Genomic DNA, 18,898 nt, shown 5'->3' on the forward strand with positions numbered 1-18,898 from the left:
CCCAACTCATCAGTGTACCTATACAACTGCTGTGTCAGTATATCTGCAATGATATATCACCAGACCACTGAATTCCAGGGTTGCGACATAGAAATTGACCACATGTTCTATGTCTCATGTAACGCAGGGGTGACTATGTCTGTCTGTATGCTGTTGATTGTGTGATGAATGACACATCCCTGCCTGGCAGCCTGTGTGGCTCAGTAGGCTGGGGACATTAGTACTGGTGATGATGTTGATGGTTTAAATCTGGCAGTAGCCACATCTTTTGCATGTGAGGTACTCATATGGTGGTATTCCCACAGACTGTCATAACCCCTCGATCTGTTACTGCAAGAAAGCTGGACAAAGCCAGACTGAATGGGGGGACAAAGGGACAAACCTACAGACAGACATTATACATGCTCCGAGTAACCTAGAAGGTGGCTAGCATAACAGCAGGTTGCAACAGGTCAAATTAGCTGCAGGATGTAAAGGCCATCACTTAAATGTCTCAGTAGTTATAACAATTCACTGACTGCATTTTACAGTATATTACCGGAAAACCACAATGTATGAGGACTAGATCAGACATATGGGGCAAAATGCTGGACATTCTGCAAAAACATGTACCGGGAGAGGTATGCAGACTGCCACCCTGTGTGTGGTGTTACATCATGTATCCCAGTCACACCATACCTCTCAACCTCTTAGAGCAAGAAACCTGGCCAAAGCCATGAATACAAGTGGTTCAAAGGCCCACAGATAGGGGTGAGTTTTAAATATTGCTTTTAGAAATGTAGAAATTTGATAGAATAACAGTTATTGTATTAGTATGAATCTCCTGATGTGTATGGAGTCTGAAACTCAAATGTCTGTCATTATTTGTTAACTTCAGTCTTCAATGCTTTGCCACTAATTTGCCATAAAATCACAATGTTATGAAAAACTAATCAAAAATATGAGGCAAAAATATGGAGATTCTGTGAAGCCCTGTACAGCTGAGAGGTATGAATCACATATTAAGGTCAGCAAACAGCCAGGGAATGCCTTGGACAATATCAGGGAAGTGCTGTACTGTGGTAACAGGTGCATCAGCCAATGGCTTGCAGCACACATAATCCCGGACTGTAGTACAGGTAGCTCTAGCCTGGAGTCACCTTGTAAGTACTGACAGTCACACTGGGCATGCTCCTGCACTTAGCTAACTTGATCCCAAGTCTGTTGCCTCTTCCGCCTAAAGACCTGCTATATGGAAATATATCTGTACATACATAGAGCTACGTATACATACCTGTCTCTCCATATCCCCCTCATGCTTGATTAGTGTATCTATCAGTATGTGGCATATATATATATATATATATATATATATATATATATACATGATAACACAATATATATATATATATATATATATATATATATATATATATAGCTATATAAAGTACAATAATGCATAGACTGTCCACATATATCTATATAACACATCTACATAACATACTCACACAACAGTTAAGGAAACATTTCTGTTATACACATTTATATAGATATGTGTGGAGATGTATGAATGTTCCCACATACCCTGGAATGCTGGGGTTACCTGCACTTACACATCACAACGGTTGTCCAATGGAATCTGACCAAGGCCGTAGCAGTACATAATCCACACACTTACATACCTCTGTGCCTGTGGAATGTCACCCTGTAGACAAACACAGGTGAGCAGGTGGTGTAATGTACAATGGTAGCAGCACATGCATTGAACTGGCCATATTGTCCCTGGCCACATGTCTGCCTATCAAACTGCAAACAGACACATATGGTCATACTGGTAACTGTACACATATAGCAGGGATATTACCAGGTATCCCCCTCCTAGGACACTAGATACAATAATAGTACCAAGCAGTATCACTCTGCAGGTGACACATGCTGTCTAACACAAGGCCACTTTGTGTACTCCACAAGTACTGTGCCTGCATCCACATATACAACAGACATAACCTGTGGTATGCGTGATATGTATTGTGGGCTGTAGTGTGTAATAGTAGATAGGTAGGGGTTTTAATCTCACATCATACAACTTGTGTGTGTGTAAATATATCCCTTTGCAGCACTCAGACATGCCCATCTGGCCTATCTCTATGTAATGTTTATGCATTTTAAGGCCCTGTGACTAGCTGCTGGCATCTACGTTGGCCTCCTTTACAAGACGTGCTGATGGCATCAACCTTAAGAGTGCTGGCTAACAGTCTAATGTAAGATAAACTCTGTGGCACATGTGATAAATACTGTGAGCTGTAGTGTGTGATAGTCAATAGGTAAGGGTTCTAATCTCAGATCATCCAACTTGTGTGTGTGTGTGTGTGTGTGTGTGTGTGTGTGTGTGTATGTAGATATATCCCCTTGCAGCACTACATACATGCCCATCTAGCCTATCTCTGTGTAATGGTTATGCATTTCATGGCCCTGTTACTGGCTGCTGGCCTCTAAATTGTTCTCTTCTACAAGGCCTGGCGATGCTATCCACCTTAAGAGCACTGGCTGACAATATAGTATTAGATAAACTCTGTGGCACATGCAATAACTAATACGAGCTACAGTGTGTAATATTAAATAGATAGGGGGTTCTAATCTCACATCTTTCAACTTGTGTGTGTATGTAAATATATCCCCCTGCAGCACTACAGATATGCCCATCTTTGTGCAATGGTTATGCATTTTAAGGTCCTGTGACTAGCTCCTGGCCTCTACATTGGCCTCCTTTACAAGGCCTGATTATGTCCTCCACCTCAAGGGTGCTGGCTGACAATCTAATACCAGATAAACTTTGTGACATATGCAGTAAGTGCTGCAAGCTGTGGTGTGTAATAGTAGATAGGTAGAGGTTCTAATCTCACATCAGCCAACTGTGTGTGTGTGTGTGTGTGTGTGTGTGTGTGTGTGTGTGTATGTGTGTGTGTGTGTGTGTGTGTGTGTGTGTGTGTATGTGTAAATATATCCCCTTACAGCATTATGGATATGCCCATATGAGCCATCTTTGTGCAATGGTTATGCATTTTATAGGCATGTGACTAGCTGCTGGCCTCTAAATTGCCCTCCTCCACATAAGCATAATTGATGCCCACCACCTTCTAGATTTGTATGTTCAGAAAACCCAGGTGACATGCATTGAGGGCAGCAGACCTTGTCACAAAGTATGAATGCATGATTATATTGACTGCCCCCATTGTCCCTTATTCACTGTTATATACATATGCACCTAGGGAGCCATGCATGTATACTGCCTTACCTTGCTGACATCATATTTCTGCTGTGCTGCCATGCCATCTGTGCCGCTGTATTGCTGCCATGTGTCCATTATTTAACCCCTCAGACACCTGAAATGGACACATACACAGGTCCGTGATACACCTGTCAATCTTTATCACACAACAAAGATACACAAAGTTTGATGTGTAGTCATGAGACATGCCAGCGTACAATACCTGTAGTGGCCCACAACCAGTGCCATGGCAAAACAATATTGCACTATACGAGTACATGTAAAGTAATATAGTCACCCTGTGCATCAGACACATATTTGCATTTCCCTGCATTGATGGTGTGGATGGCAGGGATGTGGCACAGGTATCATCACATGCACAGGGTCTGGTGTGGGGGTGCCAGAGGTCTAGGCTGTGCCAAACAGGTGACAGCATGTGTGTGAGTCAGGAAGGGGTGTAGGCTAGATGGGGCCATGGAGAGGTGCCGTGTGTGTGTCTGTTGGTGATCTGCATGTGACAGTGGTGTTTGAGTGTGTGTGTGCACACAGTCAAGCTCAGTGCTAACCCTACACATGTGTATGTTGGACAGCTGTGGACCATACATGGTAGAGTGGACAGTTCACCGTCTACGGCCATGAGCACATGAACTGGCTCTGCCAGGAGTAGCACTGGCACCACCATGCCCAAGGTCAGATGGGGTGCTAGTACCTGATGGTGACTGCAAAATGCTGGGGCTGTGTCCCACATGGGACCACCCAGGACCATGTGCCCATGGCCTGCCACGTCATGGTGTAGACAGCACACTTCCCTCTGTAGCACTGTAGGTACTGCCACTACAGGAGTGTGACTGTGCATGGCCACGTGGACTCCCAGCAGATGGTGTTGCTGACCTTCATCCATATGTCTGAAGCCCAACTCCAACCAGATGTTCCAGTACAGACATTGTGCGGTCAAAGACAGACACTGTCTCAGTCCACTGTCTATCCATGACAGCAATGAACTGATGAAGAGTGTCCCCAGTGTGGTAGAGGCAGTCACGGATGTCAGACTGTGCTGCATCCATAACTCTAAGCATCCTTCTGGTGTTGCATTCAGAATGTGACTGTGCCTCCATGGTAGACCAAAACATGTGGCGAGTGACCCATGATGTGACACCTGCAACAGGTGGTGGATAGGCAGTAGTCCTTCTACAAGCACCCCATTCAATCTGCCTGTGTGGGACTTTGCCAGCTCTCTGGCTATGGCCAGTGTCTACACTCACTGATGACATAATTGTCACAGTGCCCTGTTCAATGTCACCATCCTCTGACTGTCCAATATCTGTGGCCTCTGGGGACAGGGTATATGTGGACATACTAACTGTGTGCAGTGACAATAGGGGCAGAAGAGGGATTCCAACTTCTAGGAAAGATTCAGCCACTAACAACCCCACCTGTGCCTCACTATTGCCACCATCATCAGCAGCATCCAATGAGACACTGACATCAGGTTGTGAGGGGACAGACTCCAATCCCCTGGTCACCTGTGAGAAACAAAACAACAGCAGTACATTACCACCTGCACTATTATGTATGGTAATCTACACAGACTCATACAAATGAGGATCTACAACTGCATTACAAGTTTCACATCTTCACATCTCTGCTCCCATGCACAACAGACAAACTCACAACAACATAAACAGACAAGTCAGGCCCGTTATAACATGCCCTTCAGCTACATCCAGTTAACGTTGCCAGTACATTACATCTGTAAGGTATGCAATATGACAGTGTATGTGATAGAACTAAACATAAAACCCAGTACATCTATATTGAGAATGATATGCCAATAGTAGTATCACTGCCTCAGGTATGTACCATCTCCCTGTTGTGCTTGAACAGGCATCTTGGTGTACTTACCTCATGTATAGCAGGCTGTATAGTTGCTCATAACTATAAGTGCAAACATGTTAATGTCTGTACAATTATACACCAGTGATTACCCAGTCTATGCACTGTAGTTAACTGTTTCAAAATGGAAGATACAAATATCCTACTCTGGCTAAGCACAGCAGTTGTACATAGGGCAAAATGACAGCCCTTAACTTTTGTAGGGTATGTATGATCCTTAAAACAAGAGTATCATACTTACCAGGTACAGGACTACAGACTTGGGTCACACCTGTTGGACCTATGAAAAAGTGAGGAAAAGGTATTGTCAACACCACCAGTTGTTGCAGCACTACAAGATAATTTGAGCATATATCCACATGTACAGTATTTACTGTGATAATGACTATATTGCTGACATTCTGAGTATGTGTGCACAACTGAGCATAAAACCCAACCACCCCAATGCAGATAGACTGACACCCATGTACTGGTATGCACAGCCTGCCATAATGACTGATACAGTATTACACTGTTGAACACAGTAAGCTTACCTGGACACCCCTCTCCTGTAGGCACTGTGGCACCCACCTCCATGATGTATGATGTGATGGATGCCTGGGAGCTGTTGGTTGTTCCTAAGTTCACCTGGAATTCCTCTGTGGCCAAGAGTGGTTGTTCATTCACAGGCCCTCCACCAGTGGTGGCAGGATCCCTGGCAACAGCAGCTGTCCTTTGTCGTGCAGCATGCACCATATCTGTGGCCCAGTGTTAGACCTGCTCATAGGTCCTGTCCAGTTGGCCAATCTGATTGACAGCCCGCACAAGGTCTGCCCACAATGCTGCCCACTCTTCCCAATTGTGCCTACCCCTGGATAGCAAGATCTGATGGTGGTGTCTCAGTCCATCCAGTATAATGTCATTCCCTGCAGCTGAGAAGGGTGCATGTCTCCTGTGGTACATGGTTCCTGAAAGATAACAAGAAGGGAACACATACAGGACCAGATATGTGGACATCCACTAAGTACAGATCCAGCACACTCATAATGACCTGCACTATCCATTGCTCCCTCACACGTTATACCCCACAGTCTGGCAACACACTATGTGTGTGGTTATCACCAAGATAGTAGCAATACTGGGGTATGTCCCTGTGTGCCGTGACAGATTCTGCTGTATGTTCCCACACTCATCACTGCATTCTACTGTGGTGAGTCCCCTATGGGTAAACTCCCACTAATAAGTCATGCAGCTGCTGTTGGACAAATAGCAGTTTGTTATTACAATGACTATATGAGGACAGTCCAGGAATACCAGTGTGCCACAATGACGGACGGCAATGCAAACCTGCTGTAGTATATGTTCCCTGTAGGCATCATACCTCTCATCTATATAGATGTTTGCAGACTGTCAAGATGTTTGGCCATAGTCTTGGTCATTTTCACACAAACTTGTGGATTTCTGACAAATGGTTGTCCAATCATTGATGGCTGATGTCGGAAAATAAAGACAGACATCTGAGTTTCACACTTCATACCCTTCAGAACACAGTTATGCTGGAGTAATATCAGTTTAGTCTATTCACATTCTTACTTTGTACGAGCAATACATAAACACTCTCTCTGAGGTTGGGCCTTTGTCTCCCTGTTAATTATGGCTTTGTCCTGAGTTCTTGCTGTAGGAGGTTGACAGGTATGCTAGGCATAGCTCTCAACCAAACAGGGGCAAATATTAACAGAAATAGGGAGTTAGCCAGAGTACATCAGGGACATTCAGGGTTAGTTTTACAATGTTAGAACTGAGACATGGACAGAATGAGAGGAGGTGAATTACAGTACATCATTTGATGTTACAGTGGTGTACACCCTCCCTTATTGTCACTAAGTACTATGTGTAATCCACTAGCTTTCCTACAACAGCCAACCATTGTAAGTGTGATTGACAGGGACAGAACTGAGATGTTGAAATCAGGGACAGTTGAGAGGCATGAATATAGGTGTAGGACAGCAGAGTATCAGTGACATGTCATCACCATATATCTTAGACAGGTTTACTGCTGTAATCCCTATTCCCCATACCTCTATCCTCCCATCTGCATCCTGTTATATGGAGAAATCTATTGCATACCTGGTGGAGTGCAGTACTCCTTTGTTGAACTTTGCTTCCATTAATCTTTTGATAATACACTCTTTGTGTGTGTTAAGTCTCATACAGACCTGTTCCCCATAACCAGCTGCTTGCCTTTTTAAGGTACTGCTCATTAGCAGGTAATTGCTTCTGAACCAATCTGTGGCTCAGAATTGCTAATTGCAGCTAACACAGTGCAATATATAAGGTCTTCATGTAGGCCTTTGCCCCTGTCTTAGTTTTTGAGATGGACATTACTAAGGTGTGGAGACTACAGCATTGCAGAGGGAAGGTACAAACACTGTTCACTGTACAGATTTGTGAAGTATGCCCACAGTTTTGCCTCATATGTGTGGTCAGTGTCCCATACCATTGTGGTCATCTGGCAGTGCACTGGCAATCACTGTGGGCTGAGGTCAGTTAGGGAAGAGACACATGTGTGTCATACTTCATACCCATCAGACTATGCATGTTACTGCAATAGCTGTTATTCTATCAACTTACTATCTTTGTAGGGACAAACTGCTAAACATGTCCCTATCTCTGGGCCTTTGCCCTACCCTCTCCACATTAAGTATGACTGTGTTCAGATGTCTTTTTTAGGGGGTTGGGAGGTATGGTAGGTCTGTAGCAGCTACCTTTACATACAGCTGTGTATGCTACAGGCTGCAGCTGCTGCAGCCTACAACACTTAGGGGGGAGTGTGAACACTTAGGTGGACAGCCAGCTGTGCATGTGTAACTGTGCCAGCTGTATCAGGCCTCTCATTACAGCAGAGCCAGGGCAAGGGGATTCTATACAGTGCAATCAGGGCATGTGCTTAAGGTATGTCTGTTATGCAACAGTGCGACTAACAGAGTAGAAGGCGACATATAGTTAGGCTATATGGATATGTGCATTGTGTCTCTGCCTGCAGGGCTTTGTCTTGCAAAACTGGATAGCAGTTAATTAAGTAGCAGTAACCGGTGGGAAGTAAGATTGCATGACTCCGTCATTACTTGCTGTCTTCACAATAATGTGATTGAAGTGCGACACAACACTGGATTTAAACCCAGGACTGTGTGCTACAAGATGTGCTGCATGCAAGGCACTTAATAGACTGAGCTACTGAGACACTGCAAAAGATGTCTATTTACAGGATACATGTGCACATATACAGGCTGTGAGAAACATTTCTACAGCCATGAGTATGTGAGTGGCTTTATATAGTTGTATTTCTGCACCAGGGTCCCAGTTGTACATGTACTTTGCCATTGCTATCTTAGCAGGTGTCTTTCCACAGGTTGCTGATAAAAAAGCACATATACTTGCTATCACATGCCTCACTTACATCCATTTGTATGTCTTAATTTTTCTTTATTATTACACCAGATTCCAGGGTACAGTCCCAGTTTCACATTAGTTTTTTATTGCAGTTACATGCGGAATGTCTGTAAGTAGCAAGCAGTATGTTTTGCTGGAAACACCTATTTAACCTAAAGCCTGTGTAGTGTGGTAGGTTAATGTAGTGTGCTATATTTAAGTGGGCCTGCATTCAACACTTAGCAGAGGTGTTTATTTTCTACATGTGAGTTATAATGTAATAGACACATATACACATTAAAGCTCTTTAAAGCTCATTTAAGCTGAGCTAAGAGAAGTGGTGAGGCAATCTGTGCTGCACTGCTCCACGCAAATCCGAGCAAACCCAAGCTAAAAAAAAATAAAGAAAAGAAAAAGGGGGTGATAGAAAGGCAGTAAAATGGGGGCAAGCAAAAGGAAAAACAATGTGAAAGGTAGGTAGGGATGTGCAGGACGGGTGTAGGAAAGAACCATAGCTATCCATTTCTTGTACAGCAACAGCTGTGCATTTTGACAGGTTTTCTAGATGAATTTGGACTCTCAAGCCCCAGAGAGAGGGGTGAGGACAACATAAATGTGTTGTCAAGCCATTTAGACCAAATTAGTTGTGTCCAGTGGACACATGTGAAATGGAGAGCTATGTACGGGGTGATATTTTTTGTGGGACAGTTGCCCATTTTTTTTAAGGAGAGAGTGGAATGTTAGGGAAGGGTCATAGGTATATGTGGGGAGGTAAGTGGGGTAGGACAGGATGCAATAGCAGACAGACAAGACAGCAGACAGGGGCAATGTGTGACACATGAGGGGAGTAAACATCTTGGATGGGGAGAGTGTTGTGAAATCGGAGTCACATGCCTCCAGACAGCTGGAGTGTGACTGACATCCCCACCCATGGGCAGTCAACACTGCTCCTTCACTGCCCAGATGGTGGCTGTGCTGGAGGCTGGGCAACAGGGCCAGCCTGCCCCACCAGCCTGCCCCACCAGGTTGGCCAGTGTTCCCCGAGTCAGTGCAGGTGACATTCATAGGTATGCTAATATGTAACCATTATAATACATAACAATAATAATACACATGCCTCAAAGTACAGGTAATTTAGCAACATATGTAAATAGTAAACCATAACCAATGGATAACAATAACAAATAAATGAAGATAAGGGGTGGGGAGAGAGAGGAAAAGCAGTCCATTAGCACCATTATAGCTATTTACTTGACAACAGTACTACTATCTACTCTATGGGTCTGTCCTTTCTTTATATGTACAAGCCCCTATAGCTGCTGTAGCATGTACATACCTCTTAAGCTATTTGCATGGGACAATATGGGCCAAGCAGTACCAAGTGTGGGTACACAACTACACAGAACACTGGCACATCAAGTGGACCTATAGAACTACCAAGGTTTACTGTGGGCTGATGTAGTTATACTTTGTAATTTAAGTAATCATTCCAATGGTAATCCTGTGACAGATAGATTACACACACTACTATTTACATTACGTGACGGTTTGACACTTGACAGATATGTATGTGGACAGTACAGAAACTAAACAACTATCATGGCTTGCTTGGCAGGCATGGGGATAGAACCCAATAGCAGTGACTGCAGAGAACATCTGCATGGAATGTATGACTTGGCTGCAGCAACTTTGAACAGACACTCCAGGCATACAGCTATAACAAGATTACACATTTATTTAATTTTATTTTATTATTATTATATTTATCTCCTTAATGTTATGCTGTACTTTCACATTCTTACTAATGATTTTAACAGTCTTTGACATCTAAACACACAATTATTTACTCATAATATGGGCTACCTCATCCATTTACCTTTAGGTCCTGTGGAGAGAGAATCTGTAAACATTACGTGACTGATACTGTAATATTTAGTGCTACATAGCACTGGACTCGAACCCTGGTCTGTGTGTGGCAAAATGTACTACAGACAGAGCATTTAACAAACTGAGTCACTGCTGGATACTGACTTACTGATATTTGCCTAGAACTCACCTGGAACCAATATATGACCTTGTAGTAGTATTACAGTTGTATACTAGACTGCAATGACAGTAGGACACACGTGCATGAAATACATGCATGACACAGATAGTAGGTAATCTGTACATTAGTATACAGAAATGCAGGTGTACACAATGTGTTGTTATTGGTTTGAAATATCTGTGAAATCAGCAAACAATATCAGATCATGGAGTGGACTACTTCACCCATATACCTTGCTTACCTGCTGTTTGTGGATGACAGAGCATTATGTGAACAATATTGGCCTAGAAACAGCCTTGAACAGTACTATATGTGTTAAATAAGACATTTCACAGCCATTATGTTTGCATTCCACAGCTATTACAGTGTCATACTTGACGGCAGCACCTTACCTTACAGCCTGAATGCATATAGTTGTACTGCAATGTTTAAATCAAGACAATCCTGATGTACACAATTTACCTTGGTGTTATTGGTATTGGTTCATGTGTTACTGCAGAACAGTTGGCATTATTCATTTCTTGACAGACAGCTCAGAGTCCACATTTATTGCACTACAGACTTTATTGTATATACTTTAATGCAGTTTCTGGTACTGTTTCGAGTTTTTATTGGACAACAGTACAGATTACCTGTCTGCTTACAGTCTGTTTTTTTTTTTTTATGCTCAAACTAGACGTTTGTAATTTAGGGCAAGTGCATGTATGTTTCTGCTGCATTCCTGCTGTTAGGATACTCACAGGACCTACGCAGTTAGTTAATTGAATCAACTAATGTAATACATGATTGCAAAATCTCTGAAGCTGAGTTATACTACTAACAAATAACAGATAGCGCAGTGTGTACAATTTTATGCCCTAACAAACTTGTTTTCAGGTTTTAAGTTTTAGCAGCCGGGAGCAATAGAAATATCTGCTGCTCACAGCTTACGGAACCTCTAGGGGAATGTAACTACCATTTTAAAGTGTATATCATTAGTCAGCTGCACTGCTTTCTGGTCAGTTTTTTCTGTATGGGGAATATAAATATTTTCCTGACCTGTGATACTAATAGCCTAGCTACTGACTTCTGAATGTGCCTCTTTCCCTAACTTCTACCTGCTTTTCCTCTATTTTCTAGGTAGTTCCCTTGAGATTTAGTCCCTCTAAGCTCCCAGACTAAGGAAATAATACCACACCACCCTGCTGAAAATAAAATACAGAAAGCAGCTTATACCGAAGAGCCAAGGTGGTTACAAAATATTGTATATTATTTCATGGAAGCTGCTGTCTGGTGTCTATGGCACCTTAGTTTGTCCCTCCTGAATTTGGCTTCTCCCAACCCTATTTACGGATATATACCCCTGCTCACTAACATTTGGAACAACTATTAAAACACCCTATATTTACACAAGCTATAGCAAATTACTGCAGAAAATTGTGATATAAACAGATAATCCCTAAAGGTTTATTCTAACCTACTGAACTTTACAATCCCAAAATAATTTAGGTGGAGTCCTTACATATAACATATTATACTTACCTAGCTGAGCTAAAGCTGACTGGTATAACCTAAGGATTGCAATAGCCCAGCTCCCTGCCCCCAATTCTCACCCGCCCCCACTACCTCTAGATTTATTGTCACTTAGCCACTCCCACACTTGCCAGCTCCTATCACCTTCCTGCTAAGTTAATTATCCCCCACCCCATCCCTCTTCCTCCTTTGTAGTGGCACTCATCAGCTCCTAGCTGCTTCCTTCTCTCTTCCATTATAGCAACCCATTTCACACTATTGTCTGATAGTGCACTTCCAGGTACATAGTTCCTCATCTCTCTAGATACGTGGTACTCCATTCTACTACCTATCCTATTAGCCCCATACCTCCTAACCTTATATGAAACCCAACCTCTCTTAGGACTCCAAGCCCCAAAGGCCCACACTAACACCCCAGAAACCAAACATCCCACCTTTTATCATATCCATAGTACCAGGACATATCTAACATCATGCTCTCACTCCCTACACACTAACACCAGGAAAATTAGCCATAGAATCAAACATTACTATAAACTTGTAGATAAATTCCTGAAACTTATCTCCAAGCTTAGACTCAGTCTATTACTTGATGGGGATATACACCCTAACCCTGCCCCTGCCAACCCAGGCATGTACTCTCCCTCTACCAGAAACCTAAGCCTCAAGCCTACAATTTCCAGGCCACCCAACTCTCTCCTAACCTGTCATCTTAATATCAGAAGCATCAATAACAAAGTGCATGAACTTCATGCACTCCTTGCTGATCTCTCCCCAGAAATTCTCTGTCTATTTGAGACATGGTTAAAACCTACCACTACTGATAATGAAGTACTACTCCCTGGGTATAACATAAGCAGGTTGGACCATGCATCCAGAAAAGGGGGTGGGGTAGCCATACTCTAAAAATCTGAGTTGATTGTAACTACAGATGTCATACAACCACCTCAGATTAACAACTTAGAGATTCTAGCCACCAAACATCAACTCAACAAACGTAAATGCATTTATATCATATGCATGTATATTCCCCCAGGTAATAATGTAGCTACACTTGAAGATACCTTACACTGGATATCTAGTCACTACCCTCAAGAAACCTTACTTCTCAGAGACTTTAATATAGATTGGGCCACCTGTTCTTCAGAATCCCCTACCACCCATATTAACCTGCACTCATTCATGCAGGTTATCAACACCCCTACTAGGACAGGCAAACCCAACCATAAAGAAAGTATACTTGATTGGGTACTCATTAATAGACACCCCAACCTGTATACATTTGGTACCCTCCCTGATAGTCTAAGTGATCACAATCTCACATATATAATCAAGCACAAAGTAACCAATCCTCAACAGCCCTTACTAAGAAATGTCAGAAATAAAATAAATTTGACTCAACCAAATTCGAACTAGAATTAAATTCTTGTAACTGGTCTATCCTAAAACATCTCCCCTTAGAAGAAACAGTCTTGTATTTTAACAAAAGAATCCTTGAGATTCTTGACTTTCATGCTCCCACTCGCTCAAAGAGAATTAAGGCAAAAGCTGTGCCTTGGCTTTCAAAAGAGACCAGGCTCAAAATTAATCTCAGAAATAAAGCCTGAGCTTTATGGCGAACTACTAAACTCCCTCATGATCAAATTAAATACAGGCAACTTAGGAATGAGACTAAAAAACGTATACTACTTGACAAAAAGCAATACTAGTGCAAATTACAAACAGATAATCAATATAACCCTCAGAAGTTCTGGGCAGGGTTGAATAATCTACTACACCCTGGTCATACTACTACCCCTGTCCCAGCTGCCTCCACTGATAAACCCCCTAGAAGCAGTCTCTGATAGTTTTAACTAATTCTTTACCGAGATAATCCAAGCCCTAGCCAGCCAACTGCCTCTTAGCTCCCACAGCCTAGATAATTCCAACCCTAAAAATCTACCCTTATTTAGCTTTCAACCTATTGCCACATCACTTATCCGTACCCTAATCAGAAAACTAAAACCCACCACACTCTCGGCTGACCAACTTCCGGCTGAATACCTACAAAAATCAGCTGATGCCATTGCCTACCTAGTGTCATTACTTATCAATCGCACCATAGTAGAAGAAAAAATTCCTGATATCTGGAAGATATCCTATGTAATCCCTCTTCATAAAGGAGGTAGTTCTACTGAAGTCTCCAATTATAGACCTATAGCTATACTCTCTCCCCCTAGCAAAGATAATGGAAAAATGTATTCAGATACAGTTCATGCACCACCTAATAAATAACCACCTCATGGCAGATACCCAGCATGGCTTCAGACCTCACCATAGTATTACCTCAGCCCTACTAGTCTTTTCCAATACCATAAACCTTAATTGTAATAATAACCATCTTTCTTCAGCTCTTTTTTTGGATCTGTCCAAAGCTTTTGATATGGTGGATCACCAACTATTAATCCATACCCTGCAATCACTTTGTCTAGATCCCAAAACCCTTCAATGGTTTAATTCCTACCTAAGTGGTAGACAGCAGGCTGTACTTTGGCAGACCAAACTCTCTACCCTGCTACCTAACACCCTGGGAGTACCACAAGGTTCTATATTAGGACCACTGTTATTCTCCATCTTCATCAATGATTTGAACACTGTCATACCTAAAGTCAGCTGTATTCAATATGCAGATGACTCTACACTGATTTGCTCAGCAACATCCTCTACAGAGTTACAGTTAGCTACCCAGACTACCTTTAACACAATAAAAAACTGGCTTACAATCGTCGCCTGATACTGAATCCTAAAAAGACTAAAATGCTGTTATTCCCACCGACACAAAGGTCTAGCACCATTAACTTTACAATTAAAGCAAAGGATGGCACAATAATCTCACCTGACCACTCTACTAAACTACTAGGTGTCACTATTGATAACAACTTAAAATTTGACCTACATGTTAACCAATTGATCAAAACCATCAATAAAAAGCTAGGTTCATTGTACAGAATAAAAAGCTTCCTGACCCCCAGCCAAGGTTGCCATTGCTCGATATCACCTTCTCTCTACTCTCTTGTATGCATCCCCTCTTCTCCGTAATACTAGCAAGACTGTCCTGCACAAAATCACTATCTGTTATAATCACATCGCCAGGTTCGGCACTGGGCTGCCTTTCAGGACACATCATTGCATCAATCTAATTCAGCTTGGATGGCTTGAACTACCTAGTCTAATCTTATATAACCAACTGGTTATGGCCCACAAAAGTCTATACAACCCTGAAAACACCCCTGCACTCAAAAATCTGGTCACCCTGTATAACAACCCTAGACCATTGCATTCTTCCAACAGACTCCTTATCCAGACATGCAAAACTAACAACCTAGCCAGGGACTGTCTCTTTACAAACTCTGTAGGCAGATCATGGAACTTTCTACCTCCTGAGATTACCTCACTCTCTTCTCTAGGTCAGTTCAAAACTAAGCTCAAACAATACCCGGGATCAAAATGGACTTGCTATTGTATCAAGCCTGGCTAATCTTTTCTCCAGATTGTGTACAGCTGCTATGTAACCTGCTATATAACCTATCTTGTAGTGCAACTTTCAGATTTATCTACTCTGAACAACTGTTCCTAAGAAACTATTAAAAATGGTCGTTTATCTATTTAATGTAAAAAAAAATATATATATATATATATATATATATATATATATATATATATATATATATGTAATTTCTGTATGGTTTGTCTCTATGTTCTCTGTAAATATTCTATTATGCTATCTGTGACATGTGATATAATGATATTTTTGTTACTGTTTGGAGCTTTTCTCCCCAGGCCTCCACTGAAAATGGACATATATCCAGTCGAACTATCCCGGTTAACAAATGTAAAATAAAATAAAAAATAAAACTAAAAAAAAACAGTTGTCATTACTTAGGTCTTGCAATACTGCTCTACTTCTACAGTTATTGCACTATAGACTTTATTGTATATACTTTAATGCAGGTAATGGTATTGTTTCATGTTTTATTGCACTACAGTTGGCATTATTCATTTATTGCACTACAGCTCTGTCCACATTTATTGCAATACAAACTTTACTGTACATACTTTATTGCAGTTAATGCTTTATTCTTTCTTGCTTATTTCACTACAGTTAGCATAATACAGCCATACTCATCACACTCACAGTGCAACCTCGCCAAGCACCCAGCCCACTTCTCTGCAGCTGTTGGGAGAGAAGCACACCATTATGGATACCAGATTAGCAGACATTTAGATTAGATATTGGTGCAACAGAGGGAAAAGTACTTACATTCCCTACCCAAATTTCTTGGACCCAGGTGTCCAAGAGATCCCCCCTTTCATCTCTTCAAGTCATCATGGTTGTGACAAAACCGCTCACCTGTGCAGGAAATACCAGTTGTACTGGTGAGTTCCCTTGCTAGTCAGTCCCAGGCCTCCACCTTGCCCTCTGAGCCCTGGTAATCTTCCTGCAGAAGCCAGTCTTCTTGTTTTTTTACTAGGAGTCTGACCATGAACCTGGACACCAGAATGCCCCAATGCTGCACCTGAAAGTGTGAACTCTCACCAATGCCTGCCATAGTATCCTTCAGAGACAGAACTTCAATGGATTATGCTGTATTCCCACATATTAGGCTTAATTTAGCCTGTTTCCCCATCCTTACATGCCACTGGGCAACATTTAAAAATGTGGCGTGTTGCTTAGCAGCTTGCAAACCAGCACAGCTGAGCTGAGCAGTGTGGAAACTCAAGGAGTGGTATGCTTAGCAAAGCTTAGCAGTGTGCAAACCAGCCAAGCAGAGTCGAGCAGTGCATAAATATTTTCAGACATTATTGTGTTTATGCAGTGCTTAGCAGGTCTTAGCAGGTCTTAGTAGAGCTTAGCAGAGCACAGTGAGCCAGAACTGAAAAACAATTGGTATAGTTTTTTGTATTTAAAAAAAATGCTTATGTTCCCTTCCATGTATTCAAACCCTTCTCCTACTGCTCATGAGGCTGTTCCTGTACCCATTTAGCTATGAGGATATGTGGAAGTCTGGCCTACCATTACATATACCTCTGAGCTACCTATAAGCACTGCTGAGCACTGCACAGCATGGCGCGCAAACCCGCTCAGCTATGTTTAAACATGACCTTTAAATAAATAATTAATTGTATCCGGTTTCTATTTTTAGATGTCTGGCAAGTGTCTTGGTGCCACTTAGCATTGCTGTGCTCCGCACCGCGCAAACATCCTTTTATAAAAAAAAAAAAAAAAAAAAAAAGGAAGAAAAAAACACTTAAAACAATCAAATAAACATTGACATAATACAATTGGACAGTGCAAGGAGTGTCTTACTCATCTGTGTAAACAGTTGGCACTGCACTCTCTATACTGATTCTGCAAGGAAATCAGCCACTCTTATTTTTCTTTGCTTTTTTATTTTATATAAAATTTCCATATAGTGTAATAATAATAATAATAATAATGATGATAATTAATAATTGAGTAGGCTGGTAAATCTAATTACTATTCCACTATTTCTAAACCCATGTATGCAAATGAATGGCAGACATTTGCCTACAGGCATACTTGTTTTCTTGGGATGGTATGAGAAAGTAATTTATTTATTTATTTTGCTTTATTTATTTTATTTTATTTTATTTTTTTTATTTCACTTTTGTTTACTGGGGTTGTTTGACTAGGCTTAATCAAAAACTCATTTTCACTGGAGGCCTGGGGAGAATAGCTCCTACATATTACAAACATTTTTAAAACATACATTCAGTAATATACATGAACAGGCATTAAATAATATATATTGACAATTGCACATTCATGTGAAAGTACAGGCTGCTCTTTAATACTTATGCACTAGCAGATGATGAGCACTGAGCATTTGAAGAAGTGTATCAGTGGGCTTGTCAAACAGATAATAGATCACGTGATTAGTGTTTATAAATTCAAAGAAGTGGAGTAGAGGGAAAGAACTAGGTAGAGCAGAAAATGTTAATATTGTAGTTAAGAGCTGGGGTGTAAAGCAGGTTCAGAAACAATTATTTATATTGCTATAAAAAGGCTTATATTAAAAGTCCAAAGTGGGGATGAAAAATGTCACAAAATAATGAATATGGCTGGGAGATGCTATTAAAACTATTCGGGCATAGGTGAAGGCTTGTTGTGGGGTACAGGATTCTAAAAGATGAGAAATGGCTTGACAGTATGGCAAGCTGGATATAACAGTGGTATTTATCTTAGAAATGTATAGCAGAATATTCATTGATCCGATAGGTGAAGTCTTTGTTCTGTTTTAGATCATTTCCACCAATGGAGCTCTGGATGTTTGTACTGTAACTTGCAATGATCAGAGACTAAGTTGTTTGATGCAATCAAATTATCTCCTCACATTTCAAACAAATGTTTATACCTAAAGAATCATAGGCATTACTAAAGAAATGTAAATGACAAACACTTCGGCACAAGCTATTTTTATAGTGGTAGCATTCTTTAGGTTCTAGGTCCTAAACTGAATTTTATAAGTCTCAGTCAACACAGTAACCATTAAGTTTGTAAGATTTTATAAACAACTTACAATATCTCAGCAGCCACGCAACTTACACACATAATGTTAGCAGTGTTTTATTCATCCAGCGGAGGGCTTTCATATGGCACTAAGCAGATCCTTCTGTGCTACTTGGTTATTGAGATATTTAGAAAAATATTAAATTATGACCATATAAATAAATATTATATGAACAATAATTAATTTCTTCATTAGAATGAGGTCAAATCTCAGTACTAT

Source organism: Protopterus annectens, chromosome 1.part0, assembly GCF_019279795.1.
Source record: "Protopterus annectens isolate FY-2018-M chromosome 1.part0, PAN1.0, whole genome shotgun sequence".
Classification (NCBI taxonomy): Eukaryota; Metazoa; Chordata; order Ceratodontiformes; family Protopteridae; genus Protopterus; species Protopterus annectens.